The sequence below is a fragment of the Vollenhovia emeryi genome, unplaced genomic scaffold (genome assembly GCF_000949405.1).
Source record: "Vollenhovia emeryi isolate VEMERY1.0 unplaced genomic scaffold, V.emery_V1.0 DF939128.1, whole genome shotgun sequence".
Classification (NCBI taxonomy): Eukaryota; Metazoa; Arthropoda; class Insecta; order Hymenoptera; family Formicidae; genus Vollenhovia; species Vollenhovia emeryi.
Window position 1 is genome coordinate 2,346,748 of NW_011967238.1, and position 13,217 is coordinate 2,359,964.

Genomic DNA, 13,217 nt, shown 5'->3' on the forward strand with positions numbered 1-13,217 from the left:
AAATGGCGACGCGGGGCGAAGGGGCGAGAGGCAAACGCGAAACGATCCGATTCCCCGTCCGCGGCCGTAGTTAATCGATACTGCGTGGCTGGGACCGATAAAGCGCGCGCCAACGACCGCTACGATAACGAATAAATATCGATTATCGCGCGATTTATATGTATATAATGGGGGGGGGGGGCGATAAGGCGCAGCATGAGATGCCTCGCCTCCTCATTCTTTACGGCCCGCACCCCGCCGCCATTCTCTCGAGCGATAGCCGTAACCAGCGGTATAATTGATGCGCTCGTAATGACTTTCCCGACGAAGAGAAGAAGAAACAGGAAGAGAGGAAACGGAGGGTGCTGGCGAGCAATGGTAGCGACGACGCCGAGGTATATATTGTTAGTTGTAGAGCGCGGTCGGACCAGGCCGCTCGTAATCGGTGATAATCGACCACGACGGCGCTGAAGCGACGACCTGTACATAGAAGTGATAAGATGAGCGGTGGCGTTGCTGGAGACCGAAATCCGCGAGTCCGCGGATCGATCGCGTCGCCTCGACTTAGCGCGATCTGCCGGGAGTTAAAAAGGTATCCGATCGGCAGGCTCGAGTTATTATTAACGTAGATCCTTAGTGTGAAAGGAGAAGCCGGGAGTCTTGGCGCAGTTGTAAGCGCATTAGGTATTTACGATAATTGTAGGCATCGAGAGGTATAACGAACGCCAAGCAGTTTCATGTCTCCCCCCGATGGTCCGGGAGAGAGCTCGGACTGTTGTAAAGTTATATAAAAGTTGTGTAACTGCAGCCCCATCGTACGAACTTGGGATTGAGTTGATATTCACGCGGTTGAATTGTTAATGTTGTATTGAATTACGCGATTGTTGTGCGTTGTTGCACAATGTCTGCAGCAATTGTTATATCCGGCGGTATCAAAGGAGCGAGTGCAAACAGCGGCGGCCACGGGCAGTCATTTGAAACGCAATCTTGCACAATTATTGCACAGAGGTATATTTCTTCGTTATATTATTTTGTCGGATCCCTAGATCGTACTGCGGGAATTGTGTACAGTTACATAAAGGCTATATAACTCCGTCGAATCGCGGAATCGTATAGAATAAATATTAAACGCTACCGATCGCGCATTCGTCATCGTCGCCGACGGTCAACGGAACACGTAGACGACGTGTCGGAAGAGCGGAGCGCCCTTTCGTCCCTTCCACAAAATCTCTTCGCCCCGTAAACGCTGCCAGAAAGCCCCAATCACGCGTCTTCCTGTAATCGAATCACTAATCTCTCTACTTCCACGTTAAGAAAAATAGGTAACGAAAGATTCCCACGCGGAAATGAGACAAACGTTTCCGAAGTTTCTCGGTAATTACGACGATCAGTGAGGATGTGACGGAAAGCTCTATCTGTAACTAAAAACGTCGCTTAGGGTGAGCGACTTTCTTCCGGCATTTTTGGCGATTATCTTCTTATTTGATTATTGTGTCATGTCTTTATTCTGATTTCACGTGAATCTCTGAATGGTTTAACGTAACCCGAATTAGAAGCGTTCTCGTATCACAATACGCAGCTTCGAAAAGAATTGCAAAAAAGGGCTGCAGCGTCCAAATTTTCTGTGGCATTTAAATTTTAGGAAAATTGAACGCGTGCCTCGTTCGTTCTGCATTGTAAGCACGAGTGTGTTACAATTAACAGATATTTCTGCACGCCAATCATCGCAATTGTACCGCAAGACAATATCGCCGGCCAAGGCCGTCGGTGGACGAATCGGGTCGCGAGATAATTGCGATTGCTCCCCGAAATCAGCGATTTCCGTTTTTTGTTTGTCATTCGCAGCTACCTCTGTCATTTCACACGTTCCACGCGTCCGAGATAGTTTCATTACACTCGCGCCCTAGCGGGAACGTAGCTCCCCGGTATAATTGAATTTTTCAGTCACCTCAGCCTTTGGCAGAAACGTGATTCATTAGTAGTGCAAACGGCGGTAGAAAATTAGGACAGCGTGCAAGGTAAACGAACGAACGAACGAACGAAGGAACGAACGAACGGACGAACGAACGAACGAACGAACGAACGAACGAAAGAATGAACGAACGAACGAACGAACGAACGAACGAACGGATGGACGGACGAAGGACGTGAGCACGTGGATTAGGTAAGTTCTGATTTCGTGCTTCGCGACTGACAGAGATCACGTGGATTTTCTCTCGCGTTATTTCCTCTTGCTTGGTTTAGTCTCGCTGGTTCGTGTAATGGGCCCACAGGCAGGTCTCGATTAATGAAATTTTGTTTAATAATTCAACTTTATTGCGAGGAAAAATTACGTGTAATATGTAAGGGCGGGATCCACCGGTAATTCTATAATTTGTTTATCGAATGCTGCGCCATTGAATTATATGATTAGAAATTTGAAGGATCGGAAGTCAATATTAAGGTGTAGATATCATTTTATATGCGAAATTTTATGATTTAATACCCCAGCAGGTACATTTCTTATTATATTTTTATTGGTTATTGATTAATCGCTCATTGTTAAGATAATTTCTTAATTTTTTCCTGTCTTTGGTCGTACATTTCTCTCTATTGTTTGCGAAATCGCCGCAAGTGCATCAGCCCGGATCTTTACAAATGCGACTTTGGACATGCTCCAAAGTCCCTCTGCAGTTCTTGCATCTCTAGATTTACACATCGAGCGTGGAGTCACGTCGTCTCGTCCGCAGGATCAATGAGGAGCACGAGGACACGTATGAGCACGGTAGCGCTCGTAGTTGTCTTTGATCGTTTAGGAAATTGCATCGCAAATTTCATTTTCGCAATGCCCGAGAGTATTGCGTACGTGTACAGAGTTTGCCGCGCAATGCTGTCTGCGTATGCAATATATAAGCGGATGAAGAAGATAGGTCACAGCCTCGCGAGATTTTATTTGCTTCTGATTTCTCGTTTCTCGTTATATTTCGCGATATCGACCGCTTTGAATCGCACTGGAATACACGAGCTGAAAAGAATGCCATTCATTTGAGCCGGCAACGACCGGTTGACGGTCAAATTATAAATGGAGTAATTGATAGTCGAATTATAAGCGCATTACAAGCCAGAGAGCTTTCTCGAAGAATCAAGTTGCAGTAAAGCGCGAGTAAATAACAAGATCTTATTCTTCGCTTGCTTCGAAATAAAACTTCGCTTCGACTCGATTATATCGGGATATTTAATTATTGACAATTAAGGGATTGAAAATAGCGTCCAATTAAGTTTTCGCCGAGGACGAGTAATACTGAAGGATTCCCGTTAGCCAGGACAAGGGGACGCGACACTTGAAGTATACCGGGCGGTTCGGATTCATTAGCTACCATTTAACTTTGTAGCGCATATAAGTAGGTGATTGCGATAACGTAGGATGAGACGATCAAAGGCGAAATTTCTTTTGGTAAGGGACATCCAGAGGGGCGAGACAAAGGGGAAGTCGTCTTGTCAGTCCGAATAAATTAACAGTGACGGATAGTAAATTTTGCACCACTCTGTACCCGCGTTGGTAGCTCGATATTATTTAACAGACGGATCATGTGCAGCGTTAAATTGCGCTGTGATCATCAACGCGTGCATTCAGAGGAGACAACGGTTGAATAGCAATTGAATCGCTATCGAATCTGATTCGTCGAATCTAGGGGTACATGTCAATAACATTCAATTGCCGTGCGATCGTTCTCGCCGCTGAATGCATCCATCATTGAGCTTTAACATCGGCATGCTTAACGAACTTACAAACGCGATATATCTTATTCACCCGATTGCACTCGAAGCGAGCGGAGGGAGAGACGACGAGAGGGTACGCAGAAATAATAGGCGATCGCGCGCGTCGCGCAAGAAACCCGTCTTCCTACCTTGAAGCTCTTATTTTCTCGCAGCCCTCACGCATCCGCGAACGGATGCGTTTACTATAGCGTATTGTATCGCGTGAAAATATTGGAGATTGTATAAACTCGTGTAAATACGTGCGCGCAAGGAACAGGAGTAGGTCGTAAGTAGAACAATAAATCGTAAGGAATATACATATACATATATATATATATATATACATATACTTCGCGTAAGTAATTTTAGGTAGATCTCTTTGGATTGTGGCCCACACAATGTATGAGAGAACACGTGTTGTCAAAGCGCGTGAAACATTCGCTCGGTTATTTTTAATTATCGATTCGACAGTCTGGTTTTTCGATACATTTGAAACGGTAATCGGCGAAATAAAAAGTCGTTTTTGTGTCCGACGAAATGTTTTCCAGTGAAATTTGGCGAAGTAAACGATTTGCCCGGCATAATTCTAATAATTGCTATAGAATCATAATCGGCAGTGATTTATGAAAAAGCGGACAATTAGCCAGAGTGGACATTCGGCGCTAGCAAAATCGTAATAATCTTTCAGTCAGTAATAACCGGAAATTTGGTTTACCAATATTTGCTGCAATAACAATTTGCGCGTGCTATGCGAAATGTTGCAATTAATTGTAGATATTTCGTGACGTTACAGGCTTAATGTACTGTGCGTGACGTGTCGAGCCTGGTTTTGAAAGCTAATCGATTTAAACGAAATATCATCTCGGAAAATTGTCCGATAATATTTCCCTCTCTTTCCCTTTTGCATTCAAGACAAGGAAACAAGGAAGTGAAATTCGTTGCCGCGTTATAAATGCGAACTCGTATTATGAATAAATAATTGCAGATTGTATTTAGTTAAATGTGCATGTGCGATCTTGCTTCGTACACTTTGAACATTTTCGCACGTACAATTAACGAATCTAATCGGTCGTGTAGCTACGGTCGAGTCTTACGAGTCAAATGTCCTCTCGAAGAGAAATATGTGATATGCTGAGAAATCGTTGCGTAAAAAAGATGTGGGCCACAGTCACAAAATGCTCAATGAAACAAGCACTTATTATCAGAAGCTCAAAGAGTTCCGCGAAGCATTCTTGTCTGGCCGATCTCGGGGTGATTTGAGAAAAGTGTGGAATGGAGAAAGGACCTCATAATGGAGGTTGACGTTTTTTGCCTTCACTCGGCGAACATTATTTATCACTAATACTTTACGGTGTATTGTAGACTCCCGCGGTATTTTCCGTGGGAAAAAGCGAGAGGAAAATCGTGGAAACCCGGAAGCAACGGGACACCGAAAAGCTCGAGCTGTTCATAGATAAATCTATAATAATGGACGAGATGAATAAAAGAAATTGCGCGATTCCGTTATATGTATGTGAAATTTTCCATTTTTAGTTTCCGCCACAATATTTTTCCTTCATTTTGCTTCATCACGAAATGGCGCGTTTGCTCATAACTTCGTTGCGTTGCCGTTCGGTAAATCGATAGTACAGCTTATTTAATTTTCTACCATCGAGCAGAGCACGTTGTAATTAGAAATACTTTCGACCCAATTAAAGGTCTCCTTAAGGTAATAAACTTCTCTTTTTCGATATTTTTTTTCGTGACCTAACTTGCTAATTAAATGACAAAACTTATTAAATTAGTTTAAAAAAATAATGTAATTCTCTTTGACTACTTTGACAACGTCCTATGATTACAATGAACTCTTTTTTTTCATATCACTTTATTATCGAATTAGTTTGAACAATACAGTTCAAGTGAAGAATTAATTGATGAACCACATAAACTTTCTTCGTTCGAAAATCTACGAAAATTTCGTGTACATATTCATAGCAGTTTTTCTTCTTCTCGATCCGCCCCTTTTATATGATGCGGTTTTTTAAAAGAAGTAGTCGCTCTAAGCATATTATACAATCAAACGTCAGAATTGTGTGGCGATTTATTGAATTATTTATCATTCGTACGAAAGATTGTTCATGAATTTTCGGAAAAGATTGTTAGATTCTACAAGTATAAAATGAAAATAAGAGAGAGACGTGTTAACAACACGTTTATATAGGAATACGCCGAGCTTTTTGTGGCGCTTGCAAAATCGCCGAGAAATCCAAACCCCTTTTTGGATTCGCAAATCTGTTTCGTGTTACGCGAGAGTATTGCTCACATAAGTCTGGCTCCTCTTCCGGCACGAGATTGTATCGCGCGACCGGTTAAATATAATAAAACGGACAAAATGTTACCGATGTCCACGGTACGTGCCAACGCAGTAATTACGTCGTGTAACTTTTTGTTACGCGAATGTTTCGCAGAGCTACACAACTTGCGCGGCGTTTTCGCACGAGGGAGGAATGCGGCGTTGAAAAGAAAGAGAGAGATATATATTTCGCTCTAAGATGTAGGGATAAGAAACAATTCTAATCTATAAATAAAAAGTAATATTTGTGTAAAAATAAAATCAGAAAATATGTCGTTTTCTCATATTTTTCTTAGCCATTTTATTCGAATAGAAATCTTTTATATCTAACATGCAAACGATTGTTACGTTAGCCTTGGCGACGTCGTAGAAACCTTTCTATTTATTGTACGTTAGTAGTCGTGTGGGGAGGAGTTTATTTGCGACAAAAATTGTAGCGCAGCGGTAAACGGTCGCAACGAGTCATTCCTCGCTCGTTCCTCGAAAGGGCGCCTTCGAATTAAGATCAAGCGCCTTTGAGCGCCGTCCTCTCGCGCAATCTTTCGCGACGAGCATCTTTGAGACCGCAAACGTAGCTCTCTCGAGCGCTCGAGAACGTAGATCGTTAACGAGGCGAGGCGTCGATCAAGGCGGACACTTAGCAGAGAATTACTATCGCATGTCTTCCTGTAAGTACCCTTCGATTTTATGAGACCCTTTGTGCGCGCCCGCGCCAATTACCCGGAGAACTTGCGAAGAATCGCATCCTTCGCGGCGGCGAGGCTGCGCGGTGGACCGCGGGGGAGGGCAAACGCCGGGGAAGCGTCAACGATGAGAGGTCGGCAAAGTGAATTCTTCTTCCATCGCCGCGAGAAAAGCCTTTCTGCATAATTCCCGTTTGTACTTCTCGCCCCTTCCCCCGAGTGGCTCTCGCGATTGCGTTCGATCGCGACACCGAGCGAGCGCACCCTTGCCGGACATTTTCGGTGACAAGAATAATGACCAACGGTGTCGATAGACCGTCGCCGTGATTCAGACCTGGTCGGTGAAACGGTGCGAGTGGAAACGCGCGAGGGAAGTGGACTGGATTACTTCCCTCGGAGTCGTCGATGCGAATCGCCGCGATCGTAATTCCGAAGACCACGGGGAACCGGAAGGCGAATAATTCCGAAAGTGAGTTGGCAAGGAAAAAAAGAATGGCATAGTTGTCTGATTTGCTTTTGCTCGTTTCTCGTTGCCTGAGCGAAGGTCCGATATTAAAGTAAACCGCTGTGCACGACTGCTCAACATGACCGCTTTCCCGCTGGATGATGAGATCTCCATTAAACGCGAGGATGGTAGTTTTGATGTTGGTTCAGCACGAAAGACATATTTACTTAACGGTTGATTTACTTATGCTTCTGCGGAGAACTTCGAATGGAACTGCACTCCGCGCGGCAAGTAAATAAATTACCTATCTCTCGCGCGTCACATAAAGGGAAGACGGAACATAATATTCCGTTGAAGTAAAGGCTACTTAAAGCAGTCACAACAATTTAAGGCAATTAACTCTTTCTCAGAGAAAATAACGAGGCCAAAGAGCACAACGGAAACTGGATTTGCTTTAATTCAAGTAGAACTTCCATCCGGGATTAAATTTAAGCAGTCCGGGTATAATCAGCTTGAAGACGAGAGAAACAAACGCGGTTCTGAGCAGGAAGCGGATTCTTCGTCCACTCATCCCTCCCGCCGTCCCTCCCCGCCGTTTGTCGAAACGTTCGCTCGAGAAGCGAGAGGGGCGAGAGAGTGAAATTCGCGAGGCAAACATCGTTTCTTCCGCCGGGATCATCGTGCGACGTTTCTCGCCGGAGAGATACGAACGGGCGCGATGCTCCACCGCCGGCTCTGTCTCAGCCAGATGGTACCGCTCCAGGGATAAATCGGAGCAAACTCGACCAAGCACAGACTGCCGAAACGGGGAATGAACGACCCCTCTTTCTTTTGTACCGCCGATCGGGGCGCGCGAGTCGCGAGGAGAGCCGAGAACTGCAATCCGACGCCAGCAATTTGCAGGGGAGTTATTTCGACCAAGACACCAACTGCCTATATTTCGAGGATCCATCGTCCCCGCGACAGAGCTTCGTCGGAACGGCGGGTAGAAGACGTCGCTCGCCGCGCCGTCTCGATCCTTTCCTCCGGGACCCCTTACGCGCTTCCTCGGGAGACGGTCGAGGGGACGCTCGAGCGGACGCAAAAATGTTTCTTTGTGCGAAACGACACGCTTTTGTCGTACGCCGTTTATCCCTTCATCGATACATAGAATATTTTCCCCTCGAATTTCCTCGGCGGGCGTTTCGTCAAAGGCGCAGCCTCTCGTCAAAGATGTTCGATTCCCGCGAATCGCCCGTGGCTGCTCGACGACGTCGTCGAGCGATCAGAAAGATTTTCGGCGCAAGCAAAGGCGGAAGGAGTCAAAGCGCCGAGGTCACCGTTCGCCGTGGATTACAACGCGCCGGAAACCACTGCCGCGGGCACCCTCGACCTGGGAACGTGCGGACCGTACGTCCGCGCGTGTAAATAGATAAATAGATATACGCCGCGCACGGGCGTGAAAACGGATGCGACTCGCAGCCGAGCAGGTTGCGGAATTGAATTGCAATTCAACGACGGCCGTCGGTCGCTCGCCGGCGGGAAGGACTTTCCTCGATCCTCTCTCTGTTCTTTTTTTTTTCGAGCCGCGCGAAAATACGTCGGCCTGATGACGTGCTTCCTTTCTCTCCACCTGCGCTTTCGCCGCCGCGAACGCGAGGGCCTGTCAGTGGCGTCGCTATTATTGTCGGTATAGTGATAACCGGCTGTCTTTGTAATATGACTGTCGTTGTTACACGCTGTTACTGTTATCCATTGTCGTCGCGTCGCCGGCTTTCGACGCGCCCCGACGACGGGGGCTTCGGGCGTGTCCGAAGGGCGGACGTGCATCGGCCCTCTCGCTGCCCGACATTTCGCGACTCGCTGATTTCAGCCGCGCGCAAACGTCACGTGAGACCTGCAAAATTGAGGCGCGAACTATCAGCCGGGCCCGCGCATCGCCGAACGTTTCCCCGAGAAACGCGTGGCACGGTTTAACCACGGTCAATCTGCGGTCGCGGGCGCGTATGCGCGGCCGACAAATTTCAGCCGTTACTACTGTAACCGCGAGGGCGGTGCGTGCGCTCAGCTGCACGCGCGCACGCACGCACGCACGCACGCACGCACGCACGTGTGCGCGCGTGTCTCTCGCGCTTCCGTTCCGGCGTTAATTGTTGGCATTTCATTTAACGCAATGAACGGATCGAAACGATTTAATGAGCCGCGAGTGGGCAGCGAGCAATTTCGCGCGTCGGTTTTTAGCAGCGCGAATTAAGGGCCACGCGAAAAGGTGACCGACCTCGGCGAATCGGGCGGGCACAATTTGTTGGGTGTGATTGTATCTTTAAATGTAGTTGTTTAAGCAACGAAAGGGCCGCGCGACGTTCTTTTGTTGCGTTCGAAAAGGTATACGCATTATTCGGCGCAATCGATCGGAATTTCGCCGGCGGTGTCGCGATCGATGGCGGACCGATGGATTCGGTAGGATGCTGCGCGCGTGTGCCGGAGCGGCGATTAGAAATAGGGATTAACTTAATCGAGAGACGGCGAAGGGTGAGGCGCGCCCACCCTTGTAGTCGCCGAGTGGACATTTCCGGGGACTCGGCGGGAGACTCTCCAAGTCCCTTCGAGCGTTCGAACGGATTTAATCGAAATCTTTGCTCAACGTTGTGTATGTGTTACTTAACGCTAAAACCAAGTTGTTCTCCGCAGTCGAGGGATTAAGCTGCGAAGCGCGGCCGCGGACGTCGACGGGGGAGATGAACGTTTCAATCGCGCCGACCCCCCGAGTGCGCGCGAGGGCCGAGAGGGACATTGTTATCATTTTATTGGGCCGACGTGTGCCGACCCGTTTGTAAATTGCACGCGGCAGAGTGCACCGTCGGACGCAACGAGGTGCCGTCAAGTCCGAGAGGTGAACGGGAGTATTAGACGGCTAAAACTAGCGGTGTGTCGACACGCGTTAATATAATTGTAATAAATGAACTGTATAAGAGTAAAACACGAAAATACCGTAACAAATAAGAATAATAAACGCATAGTAATAATAGTGATAAATAGCGAATAATAATAACAATAATAAAAGTAACGAGATAATTATAATAAAAAGTAACGATGACATTGAACAACAATATTAATAATAATTCTTACCCCTAGAGTGCTAATTAAACTTGAAGATAAGAAAAATATTACGACACGCACTGTTAATAATTATCGTAAATGACTATTAGTAAAGGAAGAGGAACTCATATAAAACTGATAGTATTGTTAAGACAATCAGACTTTTATTGCTCCGGCCACCAAGCAGGGCCATCCATGAATATTTGTTGCCGAGTTCGCCGGCGGCGAACGACGAGGAGAGACGCGGCAAGATATATCGTCCCCTCCCCCCCTTTTTCTACACGTCCTCCGAGGTGGAAGGAAGCGGAAAGTCAGGGCCGGCGAGAGAAATGAGAGCAAGTGGAAGAGGACGAGACAGGCCGGACCTTCGACGCAGCCTCCTCCCCTGCGCTCACCCGCGAAAAGTGGACGCAAAAAGGATCGTGCGAAGGGAGGACGACCGGAAGCGGAACGCGGCGGGGCAGACGAGAGGAGGACGAGGACGCGGCACGCGAGACGGAGGTACGCGAGGGTGCGTCGAGTGTGCCGCGGGACACCCACATTTTTGTACGCCTCACATTTTCTACGATTAAACGAAACGCGAAAGGGAAGGGAAAGACTACGAAGGAGGAGGAAGAGGGGAGATTTTAAGGAAGCGCGCCGAGCCGGCCGGGAGTGTCGTCGCCGTCGCGATTTTCGCGGCGGGTTTGCGCGTCCGCGCGGCGCCGGTGACTTTTTTTTTTTCCTTTCTCGCGCCCGCGGGATTCCCCGGGGGTGATTGGCGACGCGCCGCCGTTCTCTAGTCCTTCGCGGCCCGTTCCCATCGGCGTTCCGTTCCGTTCCGTTCGCGTCGCGGGCGGGCCGGGGAAGGACGAAAGGGGAAGCGCGCCCGTGTCGTGTTTTGCATCGCACGCGTGTACAAACCGCGCGAGTTACACATATACACTCCGCGTACGCGCATACGCACATGTGTACACGCGGATATCGCTGCAGTCGGGCGTTTTCCCTCCGACAGCGCGCGTCGCATTAAGAAATTATAATTTTCAAATTATTAGCGGCTTTAACATCGCGGGATTTTACGGGACTTTGTTTTCACGGTTTACTAAATTTGATTTAATTTGCAGCATTGATTATGCACAAATACGTACGCGTTTACTTGACTGTGTCGTCCCACGACGGTCACCGATCGACCGATGATCATAGACATAGGAAGAACAGACTGCGCGTTCCCTACCCCTCCCGTGTTGAGAACATGACAAACTTTAGAACGAGATAGCTGATAGTTGGTGGGTCGCCTCATCTTTGTCTAGTAAAGTAGTAACAGAAGAGTAAAGGGGATGATAGAGGGCGACCGCTCCAAGTATGTTGTCTCTTTCTAAAGTTTGTACACTGCCGAACGCGCAGTTTATATATTACAAGTCTATGTCGGTGACCGACGAGCGTGAACGGAGAGCTCAAGTGTGTCGATCATCGGTGGCCGTCGCGGCGGCGAATGTGTTAACTTTAAGGCGGAACTCGAAGGAAAGGGGACGAATCGGAAAATCCTTTAATTGACTCCGAGTGGACCTCGTTTGAGAAGTACAGGTACGATCCGAGGGATAACGAAACGGTTAACGAGGCGAATTGAAACGCTGTCGACATTAAACGAAACGGAATCCTCGCTAATGGAAGACCGAATTCGCGGCCTCGGTCTGTAACTGATTGCGAGGGAAGGCGTGCGATTTCCGATTGGCGATGCGCGTGTGCACCGTACGCGCGCACGCACACTCGCGAGGGTCGATACGAGCCCGCGGAAAGCCGTACGCGCATCGAGCACTTGAGACGACACGAGTCGGGGATGATAAAGTCGATATTTTTCAGCGGGAGTAGCTGGCGAAGATCGAGAATGCTTCCAGCGAGAGATAGAGATGGCGAACATGAACGTTTCCTAATGGATCATCGCCCCCATTCCTAGACACGTCTCGCCGTCTCCGCGTGTATCCGTACGCGACGGAACGGAAGTAGGCGATTTTACCGGGGTCGACGTTCATTCGCGAATTATCGAGCCATCCTCGTTCGGCCGCGTCACGCCGCTTCTCCCTCTCGCGCGCGGGAGAATGGATTTCACGGGAGTCGGAGATCGGCGTGATGGACCGAAGGGATCCTTTTGACTCGCCGATCGTTCAGCATTCTTACGACACAGACCGCGCACAGATATCCCGATTTACTCTGTACATATTCGTACACACGTACATTTATATACTATGTGTACCGCGAGAAAGGAAGAGAAATCCTCCCTCGTCGCGTAGCGCTTTTCGCTTGGACGGAGGGCTTCTGAAACCAAAAGTATGCGGAGGGGGAAGAACGGCGCGCCTTTTCTTCTTTTTTAGTAGTATCGAATGCTGAATAGACCGGTCTCGATCGATGGACCGACGGCGAGGTTCCGTGCGGGAGCGAAAGCGGTTTCTTAAGACCTGCGTCCACAATGCTAGAACTTGGTCCAAGTTCTAGTTTCGAGAAACGTGCGGTCAATCAACTTGCAACTATTCCATAAAAGCTGCAAGTTGATTGGCTGCACATTTCTCGGAACAAGAACATGGACCAAGCGTCATGGACACAGGCCTTTAGCAACTAGCGATGATCCCGGACTAACGCCCGCCTCGGACGCAACGAGTCGTCATTGCGAGCGATTGTCAGTCGCAATTGTCACAGGAGAGATACATCGGTAATTAGGAATCACGGAGTTTCGTGGTACGAAGGCATCAAGAGTTCTTCTTCAGTCCTAGACAACAAATTTCCTTTATCGCGTCCCGACATCCACGTGCGTGTTTCAGGTATGGAGATGCCCGTCACTTCTCTCGGACACGAGGAGATTTAATTCTATTGATGCACATATCTTGCCTCACGCTAGCTGTAACGTAGTTATTACGATCGCATCTTCGTTTACGCGCCGCGTATCGCGGACACGTCGCCGTAATGTAACCGTAAGTGATGGGGGGCGTTT